The sequence below is a fragment of the Bombina bombina genome, chromosome 3 (genome assembly GCF_027579735.1).
Source record: "Bombina bombina isolate aBomBom1 chromosome 3, aBomBom1.pri, whole genome shotgun sequence".
NCBI lineage: Eukaryota > Metazoa > Chordata > Amphibia > Anura > Bombinatoridae > Bombina > Bombina bombina.
In genome coordinates this window covers 1,079,173,097-1,079,190,970 of record NC_069501.1, presented here as the reverse complement: position 1 = coordinate 1,079,190,970, position 17,874 = coordinate 1,079,173,097, and the positions used below count along the sequence as shown (strand labels likewise).

Below are 17,874 nucleotides of genomic sequence, written 5' to 3'. Positions count from 1 at the left end.
CATAGGGACTGAGGAGTACCAGAAAACTTCAGTTGGGGGGAACAGTTTGCAGGCTTAAATGCTATAAGGTATGTTCAGTAATTTTTTTTCTAGTCACTAGACTGGTGGACACTGTTAAAGAGGCAAATCGATTATTTTATAGTGAAAATATAATCATTATAAAAGTTTTATTACGATTTTTATGGGGTTTTATTCCACAGGCAGAATTTTCAACACCTATTTAGGGTTTTGAAGGCCCCCACAACTCCGGAGTGGAGAGGGAGGGGGCCTAAATATTCGCGCCTCAGTTGCGCAGTTGATATTGCAGACAGCTTCATGCAGCTTCACGTGGAGGGTCCAAAAGACTACTTGAGGACTTCATAGAGGCTTATTTTCCATCAAACTATTCCCCAGGGGCAGGTAGGGCCACAGCAGATTGCTGTGGCACGGTGCTGTAGTTTGCTAACCGGTTGTCAGCTTTAGGTTGCTCCGGTTTGGGGCATTAAGGGGGTTAATTGACTTGATAATTCGCGTGCAATCATTCCAAAGCATTAGGATTGTGTGATAAAAATTTCAGAAAGATTGGATATTTTTTTAAGATTTAGTAAAAAAGATGTACGCTTTTTATTATTTAAAGGCACAGTACCGTTTTTTCCTCAAATTGTATATTTCAGTATTTGAGTGCTGTCTAAGTCTGTTGCTCTATGTGTTTAGTAGCCATGGTGGAACCCCCTTTACATTTGTGTCTTAAGTGTGCTAATGTATCTATGCATTTTAAAGATCATGTTGTTCACTTAAAAATGTAGCCCAAGATGATTCTTTGACAGAAGGTAACGAGGATAGCCCACCTTCTCTCCCCATGTGTCGACACCAGTCACGCCCGACAAGCGATGCCTAGTACCGCTAGCGCAATTGCTCCCTATTACATTACAACAATTAGCAGCAGTCATGGATAATTCCCTGGCGGCATTTTTATCCAAACTGCCAGTTTTTCCTAAAAAGCGTGATAGCTCGGTTTTAAGAACAGAGTATGAGCAATCAGAAGCTTTGGAGGGTTTATCTGTTGTACCCTCACAACACTCTGAAGTGACGGTGAGGGATGTGCTGTCCGAGGGAGAAATTTCTGACACAGGAAAGGTTTCTTCAGCGGGGCAGAATCAGATTCCTTAGCGTTTAAATTTAAGCTGGAACACCTCCGCGTGCTGCTAAGGTGGTATTACTACGCTGGATGATTTGCGACCCCCATGGTGGTCCCAGAGAAATTGTGTAAAATGGACAAATATCTAGAAGTCCCTGTATACACTGATGCGTTTCCGATCCTGAAGAGGGTGGCGGATATTGTGGATAGGGAGTGGGGAGAGACCAGGTGTACCCTTTGTTCCCCCCCTATCTTTAAGAAAAATGTTCCCCATAACTGATCCCAGGCGGGACGCCATGGCAGACGGTCCCCTAAGGTAGAGGGGGCCAGTTTCAACACTAGGCAAGCGCACAACCATACCATTGAAGACAGTATGTGCTTTCAAAGATCCTATGGATAAAAAATTATAGGGTTTACTAAAGAAAATATTTGTTCAACAAGGTTTCCTTCTCCAACCTATTGCCTGCATTATTCCCTGTAACTACTGCAGCGGCTTTCTGGTTTGAGGTGCTGAGGAGTCGCTCCAGACGGAGACCTCATTGACGAAATTAATGGATAGAATTAAGGCTCTAAAGCTGGCTAATTCTTTTATCACAGATGCTGCTTTGCAATTAGCTAAGTTAGTGGCGAAAAATTCTGGTTTTGCCATTATGGCGCGCAGAGCGCTTTGGCTTAAATCATGGTCGCGGCCGATGTGTCTTATAAAACAAAGTTCCTGAATATTCCTTTCAAGGGAAAGACCCTTTTCGGGGCCCGAGTTGAAAGAAATTATTTCGGATATCACTGGGGGAAAGGGCCATGCCCTCCCGCAAGATAGGCCTTTTAAGGCTAAAAACAAGGCTAATTTTCGTTCCTTTCGCAACTTCAGGAGCGGTCCTGCTTCAACCTCTGCGTCCACAAAGCAAGAGGGTAACTCTTCACAGCCCAAGGCAACCTGGAAGCCTTTGCAGGGCTGGAACAAGGGTAAACAGGCCAAGAAGCCTGCAGCTGCTACTAAGACAAGGACTCTCCTCCAAGGGGAAGGTTCCACATTTCTCGTCTGTCTACAGACCAGACAAAGAAAGAGGCGTTCCTACGCTGTGTAGAAGATCTACTCAAGATGGGAGTGATATATCCAGTCCCAATTACAGAACAACGGACTGGGTTTTAATCAAACCTGTTTGTGGTTCCCAAAAAGGAAGGAACTTTCAGACCAATCCTGGATCTAAAAATTCTAAACAAATTCCTCAGAGTTCCATCTTTCAAGATGGAGACCATTCGGACAATCTTACCGATGATCCAGGAAGGTCAATATATGACTACCGTGGATCTAAAGGATGCGTACCTTCATATTCCTATCCACAAAGATCACCAATCAGTTCCTAAGGTTCGCTTTTCTGGACAAGCATTACCAGTTCGTGGCCCTTCCCTTCGGGTTGGCCACCGCTCCCAGAATTTTCACAAAGGTGCTGGGGTCCCTTCCTAGCAGTACTAAGACCGCGGGGCATTGCAGTAGCACCCTATCTGGACGACATCTTAATACAGGCGTCGTCTTTTCCCAGAGCCAAGGCTCATACGGATATTGTTCTGGCCTTTCTAAGGTCTCACGGGTGGAAGGTGAACACCGAAAAAAGTTCTCTGTTCCCGCTCACAAGGGTTCCCTTCCTGGGAACATTAATAGACTCGGTAGAAATTAAAATATTTCTGACGGAGGTCAGAAGGTTAAAGCTTCTAAGTACTTGCCGAGCTCTTCATTCCATTCCTCGGCCATCTGTAGCTCAGTGCATAGAGGTAATCGGATTAATGGTAGCAGCAATGGACGTAGATCCCTTTTGCTCGAATTCATCTCAGGCCACTGCAATTGTGCATGCTCAAACAGTGGAATGGGGATTATGCAGATTTGTCTCCTCAAATCCAACTGGACCAGAAAACCAGAGATTCTCTTCTCTGGTGGTTGTCTCAGGATCACCTGTCTCAGGGAATGTGCTTCCGCAGACCGGAGTGGATCATTGTTACGACCGACGCCAGTCTGTTAGGCTGGGGCGCGGTCTGGGGCTCCCTGAAAGCTCAGGGCCTATGGTCTCGGGAAGAGTCTCTTCTCCCGATAAACATTTTGGAACTGAGAGCGATATTCAACACACTCCAGGCATGGCCTCAGCTAGTGGCGGCCAAGTTCATCAGATTTCAGTCGGACAACATCACGACTGTAGCATATATCAATCATCAGGGTGGAACAAAGAGTTCCTTAGCGATGAAGGAAGTAACCAAGATAATCAGGTGGGCGGAGGATCACTCTTGCCATCTATCTGCAATTCACATCCCAGGAGTAGACAACTGGGAAGCGGATTTCCTAAGTCGTCAGACTTTTCACCCGGTGGAGTGGGAACTCCACCCGGAGGTATTTGCTCAGCTGACTCAGCTATGGGGCATTCCAGAGTTGGATCTGATGGCGTCCCGTCAGAACACCAAACTTCCTCTTTACGGATCCAGGTCCAGGGACCCCAAGGCGGCATTGATAGATGCCCTAGTAGCGCCTTGGTCCTTCAATCTGGCCTATGTCTTTCCACCGTTTCCCCTTCTCCCTCGGCTGATAGCCAGAATCAAACAGGAGAAGGCCTCGGTAATTCTGATAGCGCCTGCGTGGCCACGCAGGACTTGGTATGCAGACCTAGTGGACATGTCATCTGTTCCACCTTGGACACTGCCCATGAGGCAGGATCTTCTAATACAGGGTTCATTCAAGCATCCAAATCTAGTTTCTCTGCAGCTGACTGCTTGGAGATTGGAACGCTTAATTCTATCCAAGCGTGGGTTCTCTGAATCAGTCATAGATACTCTGATCCAAGCTAGAAAACCTGTCACCAGGAAAATTTACCATAAGATATGGCAGAAATATCTTTGTTGGTGTGAATCCAAGGGTTACATGTGGAGTAAGATTAGGATTCCAAGGATATTGTCTTTTCTCCAAGAAGGATTGGAGAAAGGTTTATCAGCTAGTTCCTTAAAGGGGCAGATATCCGCTCTGTCTATCCTTTTACACAAGCGTCTGGCAGAAGTACCAGATGTTCAAGCGTTTTTACAGGCGTTAGTCAGAATCAAGCCTGTCTATAAACCTGTGGCTCCTCCATGGAGTCTAAATTTAGTTCTTTGTTCTTCAAGGGGTTCCGTTTGAACCTTTACATTCCATAGATATTAAGTTATCTTGGAAAGTTTTGTTTTTGGTAGCTATATCTTCTGCTCGAAGAGTTTCAGAATTGTCTGCTTTGCAGTGTAACTCACCCTATCTGGTGTTCCATGCAGATAAGGTAGTTTTGCGTACCAAACCTGGTTTTCTTCCTAAAGTTGTTTCTAATAAGAACATTAACCAGGAAATCATTGTTCCTTCTTTGTGTCCTAATCCAGCTTCTAAGAAGGAACGGCTTTTACACAATCTTGATGTGGTTCGTGCTTTGAAATTCTATTTACAAGCAACTAAGGATTTCAGACAAACATCATCTTTGTTTGTTGTCTATTCTGGTAAGAGGAGAGGTCAAAAAGCGACTGCTACCTCTCTTTCCTTCTGGTTGAAAAAGCATCATCTGTTTGGCTTATGAGACTGCTGGGCAGCAGCCTCCTGAACAAATTACAGCTCATTTCCACCAGAGCTGTGGCTTCCACTTGGGCCTTCAAGAATGAGGCTTCTGTTGAACAGATTTGTAAGGCAGCGACTTGGTCTTCACTGCAATACTTTTGCCAAATTTTTACAAATTCAATACTTTTGCTTTCTTCGGAGGCTATTTTTGGGAGAAAGGTTTTGCAAGCAGGTGGTGCCTTCCATTTAGGTTTACCTGTCTTGTTTCCCTGCCATCATCCGTGTCCTAAAGCTTTGGTATTGGTATCCCACAAGTAAGGATGAATCCGTGGACTGGATACACCTTGCAAGAGAAAACAGAATTTATGCTTACCTGATAACTTACTTTCTCTTGCGGTGTATCCAGTCCACGGCCCGCCCTGGCAATTAAGTCAGGTTAAAATTTCTTGTTTAAACTACAGTCACCCCTGCACCCTATGGTTTCTCCTTTTTCTCCTAACCGTCAGTCAAATGACTGGGGGGCGGAGCCAGAGGGGGAGCTATATGGACAGCTTTGCTGTGTGCTCTCTTTGCCACTTCCTGTAGGGAATGAGAATATCCCACAAGTAAGGATGAATCCGTGGACTGGATACACCGCAAGAGAAAGTAATTTATCAGGTAAGCATAAATTCTGTTTTTCAAATGGTACCGGAGTTGTACTATTTTAGCCTCAGGCAGAAAGTAGAAGAAGAGTCTGCCTGTGGTCTTTGATGATCTTAGCAGGTTGTAACTAAGATCCATTACTGTTCTCACACATAACTGAAGAGAGAGGTAACTTCAGCTGGGGGAATGGCGTGCAAGGTCTCCTGCTATGAGGTATGTGCAGTTTAAATTTTTCTAGAGAAATGAATATGCTAGAAAATGCTGTTAATACCAGATTTATTTAAGGTAAGCCTGATTACAGTGATTTAATAACGACTAGTATCATGCTTGCTGTAAAAGGTAATATCTTATTACTTTCTCACATTACTGAAAAAATAAAACGTTTGCTGGAAGTGTTTAAACGTTTTTTATACATATTGGTGATAAAACTTTATTGGGGCCCAGTTTTTTCCACATGGCTGGCTAGATTTTGCCTAGGGATAGTTTTATTAGGCCCTCTCACTGTGAATACAGGTTGGGAGGGGCCTATTTTCGCACCTAAATGCGCAATTAGATTTTGCAGCTTGAGACATCCAGTTTCCCTGAAGGAGTCCCCTGAACACTTAGGATCTCTCTAAAGGGGTTTTGTGTGCCTTTCAAAGTCGTATGGGCAGGTAGGGCCACAGCAGAGCTGTGGCAGTTTGTTGTGACTGTTGAAAAACATTTATATCGTTTTTTTGATCCGGTTTTGAAACTAAGGGGTTAAATCATCCATTTGCAAGTGGGTGCAATGCTCTGTTAGTCTATTATACACACTGTAAAAATTTCATAAGATTTACTGCTTTTTATCACTGTTTTTCAATTTCTGACAAAATTTGTTTCTCTTAACCCCTTAATGACAACTGACGTACCAGGTACGTCATGCAAAAACTAACTGTTAATGACAATAGACGTACCTGGTACGTCAGTTGTCTAACAGAGTGCTGGAAGTGATCACAATCGCTTCCAGCAGCTCTGAGTTTATTGCAGTGATGCCTCGATATGGAGGCATCCTGCAATCCCCCTTTACAAGCCTCCGATGCAGAGAGAGCCACTCTGTGGCCTTCTCTGCACCGGTAGCGATGGTGCCGTTGTCCGGGTGGGAGGAGGGAGCGTGTGTGCGCGTGCACGCACATGGGGCGCATGTGCACGTATTAGCCACACTGACACCAATGAAGGAAGGAAGGGGGGAAAAAAAAGTAAAATTTTTTTTTACATATAAAAGGATCGGGGAGGGGTGGGGGTATTGTGGGGGGGGGGGGGGCTGTTACACTACAGAAATAATTAAAAATAAAAATAAAAAAGTTATAAATAAAATTAAAATACTTTGGTTTGTGGGGCCAAACTGGGTACTGGCAGACAGCTGCCAGTACCCAAGATGGCGGTAATTAGGTAGGGGAGAGGGTTAGAGAGCTGGAGGGGGGGATCAGGGAGGTTGGTGCGAAGGCAGGGGTCCATCACAACTAAAATATTTTATTTTTATTTAAAAAAAAAAAACTCTTATTTAGTACTGGCAGACTTTCTGCCAGTACTTAAGATGGCGGGAACAATTGTGGGGTGGGGGGAGGGAAGAGAGCTGTTGGGAGGGGATCAGGGGGTGGGATGTGTCAGGTGGGAGGCTGATCTCTAAAATTAACCCTGCAAGCTCCCTACAAGCTACCTAATATAACCCCCTTCACTGCTGGGCATAATTCACCGTGTGGTGCGCAGCAGCATTTAGCGGCCTTCTAATTACCAAAAAGCAACGCCAAAGCCATATAAGTATGCTATTTCTGAACAAAGGGGATCCCAGAGAAGCTTTTACAACAATTTCTGCCATAATAGCACAAGTTGTTTGTAAATAATTTCAGTGAGAAACCTAAAATTGTGAAAAATGTAAAGTTTTTTTTTTTTTTATTTGCTCGCATTTGGCGGTGAAATAGTGGCATAAAATTATAACAAAATGGGCCTAGATCAATACTTGGGGTTGTCTACTACGCTACACTAAAGCTAAAATTAACCCTACAAGCTCCCCTAATTAACCCCTTCACTCCTGGGCATAAAACACGTGTGGTGCGCAGCGGCATTTAGCGGCCTTCTAATTACCAAAAAGCAACCACAAAGCCATATAAGTCTGTTATTTCTGAAAAAGGGGATCCCAGAGAAGAATTTACAACCATTTGTGCCATAATTGCAGAAGCTGTTTGTAAATAATTTCAGTGGGAAACCTAAAGTTTTGTGACAAAATTTGTGAAAAAGTGAACTTTTTTTTTTTTTATCGCATTTGGGCGGTGAAATGGTGGCATGAAATATACCAAAATGGCCTAGATCAATACTTTGGGATGTCTTCTAAAACAAAATATATACATGTGAAGGATATTCAGGTATTCCTGACAGATATCAGGGTTCCAAAGTAACTAGCGCTAATTTTGAAAAAAAGTGGTTTGGAAATAGCAAAGTGCTACTTGTATTTATTGCCCCATAAATTGCAAAAATAGCAAAGAATATATAAACATTGGGTATTTCTAAACTCAGGACAAAATTTATAAACTATTTAGCATGGGTGTTTTTGGTGGTTTTAGATATGTAACAGATTTTGGGGGTCAAAGTTAGAAAAAGTGTGTTTTTTTCCCATTTTTTCCTCATATTTTATCATTTAAATTATAAGATATGATGAAAATAATGGTATCTTTAGAAAGTCCATTAATGGCGAGAAAAACGGTATATAATATGTGTGGGTACAGTAAACGAGTAAGAGGAAAATTACAGCTAAACGCAAACACTGCAGAAATGTAAAAATAGCCATTGTCATTAAAGGTAAGAAAATTGAAAAATGGTCCGGTCATTAAGGGGTTAAAGGGCACAGTACCGTTTTTATTTTTTGCTTGTTTACATTTATCAAAGTGTTTTCCAAGCTTGCTGGTCTCATTGCTAGTCTGTTTAAACATGTCTGACTTAGAGGAAACTCCTTGTTCATTATGTTTAGAAGCCATTGTGGAACCCCCTCTTAGAATGTGTACCAAATGTACTGATTTTACTTTAAGTTATAAAGATCATATTATGTCTTTAAAAGATTTATCACCAGAGGAAATTGACAAGGGGGAAGTTATGCCGACTAACTCGTCCCACGTGTCAGAACCTTTGACCCCCGCTCAAGGGACTCCCACTCAAGAGGCGCCAAGTACATCTAGCGCGCCCATGGCGTTTACTTTACAAGACATGGCGGCAGTTATGGATCATACCCTTACAGCGGTATTGTCCAAACTACCAGGGTTACAAGGAAAGTGAGACAGCTCTGGGGCTAGAATAAATACAGAGCACTCTGACGCTTTAGTAGCTATGTCTGATATCCCCTCACAATATGCAGAAGCTGAGGCAGGAGAGCTTCTTTCTGTGGGTGATTTTTCTGACTCAGGGAAGATGCTTCAACCTGATTCTGATATGTCTACATTTAAATTTAAGCTTGAACACCTCCGCGTGTTGCTCAGGGAGGTTTTAGCTACTCTGGATGACTGTGACACCATTATAGTGCCAGAGAAATTGTGTAGATTGGATAAATACTATGCAGTGCCTGTCTACACTGATGTTTTTCCAATACCTAAAAGGTTTTCAGAAATTATTACTAAGGAATGGGATAGATCAGGTGTACCGTTCTCTCCCCCTCCTATTTTTAAGAAAATGTTTCCAATAGATGCCGCTACACGGGACTTATGGCAAACGGTCCCTAAGGTGGAGGGAGCAGTTTCTACCCTAGCTAAGCGTCGAGGACAGTTGTGCTTTACTAGATCCAATGGATAAAAAGTTAGAGGGTTACCTTATAAGAAAATGTTTATTCAACAAGGTTTTATTCTCCAGCCTCTTGCATGCATTGCCCCGGTCACTGCTGCTGCGGCCTTCTGGTTTGAGTCTCTGGAAGAGGCCTTACAGGTAGAAACTCCATTGGATGATATACTTGACGAGCTTAAAGCGCTTAAGCTAGCCAATTCATTTGTTTCTGACGCCATTGTTCATTTAACTAAACTAACGGCTAAGAACTCAGGTTTTGCTATTCAGGCGCGTAGGGCGCTATGGCTTAAATCCTGGTCAGCTGACGTTACTTCAAAGTCTAAGCTTCTCAATATTCCCTTCAAGGGGCAGACCCTATTCGGGCCTGGACTGAAGGAGATCGTTTCTGATATTACTGGAGGAAAAGGTCATGCCCTTCCTCAGGATAGGTCTAACAAATTAAGGACCAAACAAACTAATTTTCGTGCCTTTCGAAACTTTAAGACGAGTGCGGCATCATCTTCCTCTAATACAAAACAAGAGGGAAATTTTGCCCAGTCCAAGCCAGTCTGGAGACCTAACCAGGCTTTGAACAAAGGTAAACAGGCCAAGAAGCCTGCTGCTGCCTCTAAGACAGCATGAAAGATTGGCCCCCGATCCGGTAACGGATCTAGTAGGGGGCAGACTTTCTCTCTTCGCCCAGGCTTGGGCAAAAGATGTCCAGGATCCCTGGGCTTTTGAAATTGTGTCCCAGGGATATCTTCTGGACTTCAAAGCTTCTTCCTAAAAAGGAAGATTTCACCTTTCACAATTATCTGCAGACCAGATAAAGAGAGGCATTCTTACATTGTGTTCAAGACCTCCTAGTTATGGGAGTGATCCACCCAGTTCCAAAGGAGGACCAGGGGCAAGGATTCTATTCAAATCTATTTGTGGTTCCCAAGAAAGAGGGAACCTTCAGACCAATCTTAGATCTCAAGATCCTAAACAAATTTCTCAGGGTCCCATCCTTCAAGATGGAGACTATTCGAACCATCCTACCTATGATCCAGGAGGGTCAATACATGACTACCGTGGACTTAAAGGATGCTTATCTTCACATTCCGATACACAAAGGTCATCATCGGTTTCTCAGGTTCGTCTTCCTAGACAGGCATTACCAGTTTGTGGCTCTTCCCTTTGGGTTAGCTACAGCACCAAGAATCTTTACGAAGGTTCTGGGGTCACTTCTGGCGGTTCTAAGGCCGCGGGGCATAGCAGTAGCCCCTTACTTAGACGACATTCTGATACAGACGTCGAATTTCCAAATTGCCAAGTCCCATACAGACATTGTTCTGGCATTCCTGAGGTCTCATGGGTGGAAAGTGAACGAAAAGAAGAGTTGTCTATCCCCTCTCACAAGAGTTTCCTTCCTGGGAACTTTGATAGATTCTGTAGAAATGAGGATTTACCTGACAGAGGCCAGGTTGTCAAAGCTTCTAAATTCCTGCCGTGTACTTTATTCTACTTCTCGCCCTTCGGTGGCTCAGTGTATGGAAAGTAATCGGCTTAATGGTAGCGGCAATGGACATAGTGCCGTTTGCCCGCCTACATCTCAGACCGCTGCAACTCTGCATGCTTAGTCAGTGGAATGGAGATTACATAGATTTGTCCCCTCTACTAAATCTGGATCAAGAGACCAGGGATTCTCTTCTCTGGTGGCTATCTCGAGTCCATCTGTCCAAAGGTATGACCTTCCGCAGGCCAGATTGGACAATAGTAACAACAGATGCCAGCCTTCTGGGCTGGGGGGCAGTCTGGAACTCTCTGAAGGCTCAGGGGTCATGTACTCAGGAGGAGGCTCTCCTTCCGATAAACATTCTGGAACTAAGAGCGATATTCAATGCTCTTCAGGCTTGGCCTCAGCTAGCAGCATTGAGGTTCATCAGATTTCAGTCGGACAACATCACGACTGTAGCTTACATCAACCATCAAGGGGGAACAAGGAGTTCCCTAGCGATGTTGGAGGTTTCAAAGATAATTCGTTGGGCAGAGATTCACTCTTGCCATCTATCAGCTATCCATATCCCAGGAGTAGAGAACTGGGAGGCTGATTTTCTAAGTCGGCAGACTTTTCATCCAGGGAAGTGGGAGCTCCATCCGGAGGTGTTTGCACAGTTGATTCAACGTTGGGGCAAACCAGAACTGGATCTCTTGGTGTCTCGCCAGAACACCAAGCTTCCTTGTTACGGATCCAGGTCCAAGGATCCCAAGGCAGCACTGATAGATGCTCTAGCAGCGCCTTGGTCCTTCAACCTGGCTTATGTGTTTCCACCGTTTCCTCTGCTCCCTCGTCTGATTGCCAAGGTCAAGCAGGAGAGAGCATCGGTAATTTTGATAGCACCTGCGTGGCCACGCAGGACTTGGTATGCAGATCTGGTGGACATGTCATCTTTTCCACCATGGACTCTGCCTCTGAGACAGGACCTTCTACTTCAGGGTCCTTTCAACCATCCAAATCTAATTTCTCTGCGTCTGACTGCTTGGAGATTGAACACTTGATTTTATCAAAGCGTGGTTTCTCCGAGTCGGTCATTGATACCTTAATACAGGCGCGAAAGCCTGTCACCAGGAAAATCTATCATAAGATATGGTGTAAATATCTTCATTGGTGTTAATCCAAGGGTTACTCATGGAGTAAGGTCAGGATTCCTAGGATATTATCTTTTCTCCAAGATGGATTGGAGAAGGGTTTGTCAGCGAGTTCCTTAAAGGGACAGATTTCTGCTCTGTCTATTCTTTTGCACAAACGTCTGGCTGAGGTTCCAGACGTGCAGGCGTTTTGTCAGGCTTTAGTCAGAATCAAGCCTGTGTTTAAACCTGTTGCTCCGCCTTTGAGTTTAAATTTAGTTCTTAAGGTTCTTCAAGGGGTTCCGTTTGAACCTTTGCATTCCATAGATATTAAGCTCTTATCTTGGAAAGTTTTGTTTTTAGTAGCTATCTCCTCGGCTCGAAGAGTTTCGGAGTTATCTGCTTTACAATGTGATTCTCCTTATCTCATTTTTCTTTCATGTAATTAACAAGAGTCCATGAGCTAGTGACGTATGGGATATACATTCCTACCAGGAGGGGCAAAGTTTCCCAAACCTCAAAATGCCTACAAATACACCCCTCACCACACCCACAAATCAGTTTTTACAAACTTTGCCTCCAAGGGAGGTGGTGAAGTAAGTTTGTGCTAGATTCTACGTTGATATGCGCTCCGCAGCAAGTTGGAGCCCGGTTTTCCTCTCACCGTGCAGTGAATGTCAGAGGGATGTGAAGAGAGTATTGCCTATTGAATGCAGTGATCTCCTTCTACGGGGTCTATTTCATAAGGTTCTCTGTTATCGGTCGTAGAGATTCATCTCTTACCTCCCTTTTCAGATCGACGATATACTCTTATATTTACCATTACCTCTACTGATTCTCGTTTCAGTGCTGGTTTGGCTTTCTACAAACATGTAGATGAGTGTCCTGGGGTAAGTAAGTCTTATTTTCTGTGACACTCTAAGCTATGGTTGGGCACTTTATTTATAAAGTTCTAAATATATGTATTCAAACATTTATTTGCCTTGACTCAGAATGTTCAACTTTCCTTATTTTCAGACAGTCGGTTTCATATTTGGGATTATGCATTGAATTATCATATTTTTCTTACCTCAAAAATTTGATTTTTTTCCCTGTGGGCTGTTAGGCTCGCGGGGGCTGAAAATGCTTCATTTTATTGCGTCATTCTTGGCGCGGACTTTTTTGGCGCAAAAATTCTTTTCCGTTTCCGGCGTCATACGTGTCGCCGGAAGTTACGTCATTTTTTTGACGTTATTTTGCGCCAAAAATGTCGGCGTTCCGGATGTGGCGTCATTTTTGGCGCCAAAAGCATTTAGGCGCCAAATAATGTGGGCGTCTTATTTGGCGCTAAAAAATATGGGCGTCGCTTTTGTCTCCACATTATTTCAGTCTCATTTTTTCATTTGCTTCTGGTTGCTAGAAGCTTGATATTTGGCATTCTTTCCCATTCCTGAAACTGTCTTATAAGGAATTTGATCTATTTTGCTTTATATGTTGTTTTTTTCTTACATATTGCAAGATGATTGCCTGTTGCAGTTCCCTCAACATCTAAGGTGCAGAATGTTCCTGATAACATAAGAGATTTTGTTTCTGAATCCATAAAGAAGGCTTTGTCTGTTATTTCTCCTTCTAGTAAACGTAAAAAGTCTTTTAAATCTTCTCTCTCTACAGATGAATTTTTAAATGAACACCATCATTCTGATTCTTTGGACTCTTCTGGTTCAGAGGATTCTATCTCAGAGATTGATGCTGATAAATCTTCATATTTATTTAAGATGGAATTTATTCGCTCTTTACTTAAAGAAGTACTAATTGCTTTAGAAATAGAGGATTCTAGTCCTCTTGATACTAATTCTATACGTTTGGATAAGGTTTTTAAAGCTCCTGCGGTTATTCCAGAAGTTTTTCCTGTTCCTAATGCTATTTCTGCAGTGATTTCCAAAGAATGGGATAAATTGGGAAATTCATTTACTCCTTCTAAACGTTTTAAGCAATTATATCCTGTTCCGCCTGACAGGTTAGAATTTTGGGACAAAATCCCTAAAGTTGATGGGGCTATTTCTACCCTTGCTAAACGTACTACCATTCCTACGTCAGATGGTACCTCGTTTAAGGATCCTTTAGATAGAAAAATTGAATCCTTTCTAAGAAAAGCTTATCTGTGTTCAGGTAATCTTCTTAGACCTGCTATATCATTGGCTGATGTTGCTGCAGCTTCAACTTTTTGGTTGGAAACCCTAGCGCAACAAGTAGCAAATCGTGATTCTCATGATATTATTATTCTTCTTCAGCATGCTAATAATTTTATCTGTGATGCCATTTTTGATATTATTAGAGTTGATGTTAGGTTTATGTCTCTAGCTATCTTAGCCAGAAGAGCTTTATGGCTTAAGACTTGGAATGCTGATATGGCTTCTAAATCAACTCTACTTTCCGTTTCTTTCCAGGGAAACAAATTATTTGGTTCTCAGTTGGATTCTATTATTTCAACTGTTACTGGTGGGAAAGGAACTTTTTTACCACAGGATAAAAAATCTAAAGGTAAAAACAGGGCTAACAATCGTTTTCGTTCCTTTCGTTTCAACAAAGAACAAAAGCCTGATCCTTCGTCCTCAGGAGCAGTTTCAGTTTGGAAACCATCTCCAGTCTGGAATAAATCCAAGCCTGCTAGAAAGGCAAAGCCTGCTTCTAAGTTCACATGAAGGTACGGCCCTCATTCCAGTTCAGCTGGTAGGGGGCAGGTTACGTTTTTTCAAAGAAATTTGGATCAATTCTGTTCACAATCTTTGGATTCAGAGCATTGTTTCAGAAGGGTACAGAATTGGTTTCAAGATGAGACCTCCTGCAAAGAGATTTTTTCTTTCCCGTGTCCCAGTAAATCCAGTGAAAGCTCAAGCATTTCTGAATTGTGTTTTAGATCTAGAGCTGGCTGGAGTAATTATGCCAGTTCCAGTTCCGGAACAGGGGATGGGGTTTTATTCAAATCTCTTCATTGTACCAAAGAAGGAGAATTCCTTCAGACCAGTTCTGGATCTAAAATTATTGAATCGTTATGTAAGGATACCAACGTTCAAGATGGTAACTGTAAGGACTATATTGCCTTTTGTTCAGCAAGGGAATTATATGTCCACAATAGATTTACAGGATGCATATCTGCATATTCCGATTCATCCAGATCATTTTCAGTTCCTGAGATTCTCTTTTCTAGACAAGCATTACCAATTTGTGGCTCTACCGTTTGGCCTTGCTACAGCTCCAAGAATTTTCACAAAGATTCTCGGTGCCCTTCTGTCTGTAATCAGAGATCAGGGTATTGTGGTATTTCCTTATTTGGACGATATCTTGGTACTTGCTCAGTCTTTACATTTAGCAGAGTCTCATACGAATCGACTTGTGTTGTTTCTTCAAGATCATGGTTGGAGGATCAATTTACCAAAAAGTTCTTTGATTCCTCAAACAAGGGTAACCTTTCTGGGTTTCCAGATAGATTCAGTGTCCATGACTCTGTCTTTAACAGACAAGAGACGTCTAAAATTGATTTCAGCTTGTCGAAACCTTCAGTCACAATCATTCCCTTCGGTAGCCTTATGCATGGAAATTCTAGGTCTTATGACTGCTGCATCGGACGCGATCCCCTTTGCTCGTTTTCACATGCGACCTCTTCAGCTCTGTATGCTGAACCAATGGTGCAGGGATTACACGAAGATATCTCAATTAATATCTTTAAAACCGATTGTTCGACACTCTCTAACGTGGTGGACAGATCACCATCGTTTAATTCAGGGGGCTTCTTTTGTTCTTCCGACCTGGACTGTAATTTCAACAGATGCAAGTCTCACAGGTTGGGGAGCTGTGTGGGGATCTCTGACGGCACAGGGAGTTTGGGAATCTCAGGAGGTGAGATTACCGATCAATATTTTGGAACTCCGTGCAATTTTCAGAGCTCTTCAGTTTTGGCCTCTTCTGAAGAGAGAATCGTTCATTTGTTTTCAGACAGACAATGTCACAACTGTGGCATACATCAATCATCAAGGAGGGACTCACAGTCCTCTGGCTATGAAAGAAGTATCTCGAATTCTGGTTTGGGCGGAATCCAGCTCCTGTCTAATCTCTGCGGTTCATATCCCAGGTGTAGACAATTGGGAAGCGGATTATCTCAGTCGCCAAACGTTGCATCCGGGCGAATGGTCTCTTCACCCAGAGGTATTTCTTCAGATTGTTCAAATGTGGGGACTTCCAGAGTTAGATCTGATGGCCTCTCATCTAAACAAGAAACTTCCCAGGTATCTGTCCAGATCCCGGGATCCTCAGGCGGAGGCAGTGGATGCATTATCACTTCCTTGGAAGTATCATCCTGCCTATATCTTTCCGCCTCTAGTTCTTCTTCCAAGAGTAATCTCCAAGATTCTGAGGGAATGCTCGTTTGTTCTACTAATAGCTCCGGCATGGCCTCACAGGTTTTGGTATGCGGATCTTGTCCGGATGGCATCTTGCCAACCATGGACTCTTCCGTTAAGACCAGACCTTCTGTCGCAAGGTCCTTTTTTCCATCCGGATCTGAAATCCTTAAACTTAAAGGTATGGAGATTGAACGCTTGATTCTTAGTCAAAGAGGTTTCTCTGACTCTGTGATTGATACTATGTTACAGGCTCGTAAATCTGTTTCTAGAGAGATATATTATAGAGTCTGGAAGACTTATATTTCTTGGTGTCTTACTCATAATTTTTCTTGGTATTCTTTTAGAATTCCGAGAATATTACAATTTCTTCAGGATGGTTTAGATAAGGGTTTGTCCGCAAGTTCCTTGAAAGGACAAATCTCTGCTCTTTCTGTTCTTTTTCACAGAAAGATTGCTATTCTTCCTGATATTCATTGTTTTGTACAAGCTTTGGTTCGTATAAAACCTGTCATTAAGTCAATTTCTCCTCCATGGAGTTTGAATTTGGTTCTGGGAGCTCTTCAAGCTCCTCCGTTTGAACCTATGCATTTATTGGACATTAAATTGCTTTCTTGGAAAGTTTTGTTCCTTTTGGCCATCTCTTCTGCCAGAAGAGTTTCTGAATTATCTGCTCTTTCTTGTGAGTCTCCTTTTCTGATTTTTCATCAGGATAAGGCGGTGTTGCAAACTGCTTTTGAATTTTTACCTAAGGTTGTGAATTCCAACATTAGTAGAGAAATCGTGGTTCCTTCATTATGTCCTAATCCTAAGAATTCTAAGGAGAAATCGTTACATTCTTTGGATGTTGTTAGAGCTTTGAAATATTATGTTGAAGCTACTAAGACTTTCCGAAAGACTTCTAGTCTATTTGTCATCTTTTCCGGTTCTAGAAAAGGCCAGAAAGCTTCTGCCATTTCTTTGGCATCTTGGTTGAAATCTTTAATTCATCATGCCTATGTTGAGTCGGGTAAAACTCCGCCTCAGAGGATTACAGCTCATTCTACTAGGTCAGTTTCTACTTCCTGGGCGTTTAGGAATGAAGCTTCAGTTGATCAGATTTGCAAAGCAGCGACTTGGTCCTCTTTGCATACTTTTACTAAATTCTACCATTTTGATGTATTCTCTTCTTCTGAAGCAGTTTTTGGTAGAAAGGTACTTCAGGCAGTGGTTTCGGTTTGAATCTTCTGCTTATGTTTTTCATTAAACTTTATTTTGGGTGTGGATTATTTTCAGCAGGAATTGGCTGTCTTTATTTTATCCCTCCCTCTCTAGTGACTCTTGTGTGGAAAGATCCACATCTTGGGTATTCATTATCCCATACGTCACTAGCTCATGGACTCTTGTTAATTACATGAAAGAAAACATAATTTATGTAAGAACTTACCTGATAAATTCATTTCTTTCATATTAACAAGAGTCCATGAGGCCCACCCTTTTTTGTGGTGGTTATGATTTTTTTTGTATAAAGCACAATTATTCCAATTCCTTATTTTATATGCTTCGCACTTTTTTCTTATCACCCCACTTCTTGGCTATTCGTTAAACTGATTTGTGGGTGTGGTGAGGGGTGTATTTGTAGGCATTTTGAGGTTTGGGAAACTTTGCCCCTCCTGGTAGGAATGTATATCCCATACGTCACTAGCTCATGGACTCTTGTTAATATGAAAGAAATGAATTTATCAGGTAAGTTCTTACATAAATTATGTTTTCATTCCGATAAGGTAGTGTTACGTACCAAACCTGGTTTTCTACCTAAGGTGGTATCTAATAAAAAT

At 42.5% G+C, this 17,874-nt stretch overlaps 1 protein-coding gene across 1 annotated transcript in view; it reads left to right on the top strand.

Moving 5' to 3' along the window:
- Positions 1-17,874, top strand: part of KPNA3 (karyopherin subunit alpha 3) — a gene marked incomplete in the record, with an annotated part of 693,441 nt that overhangs the window by 335,402 nt on the left and 340,165 nt on the right.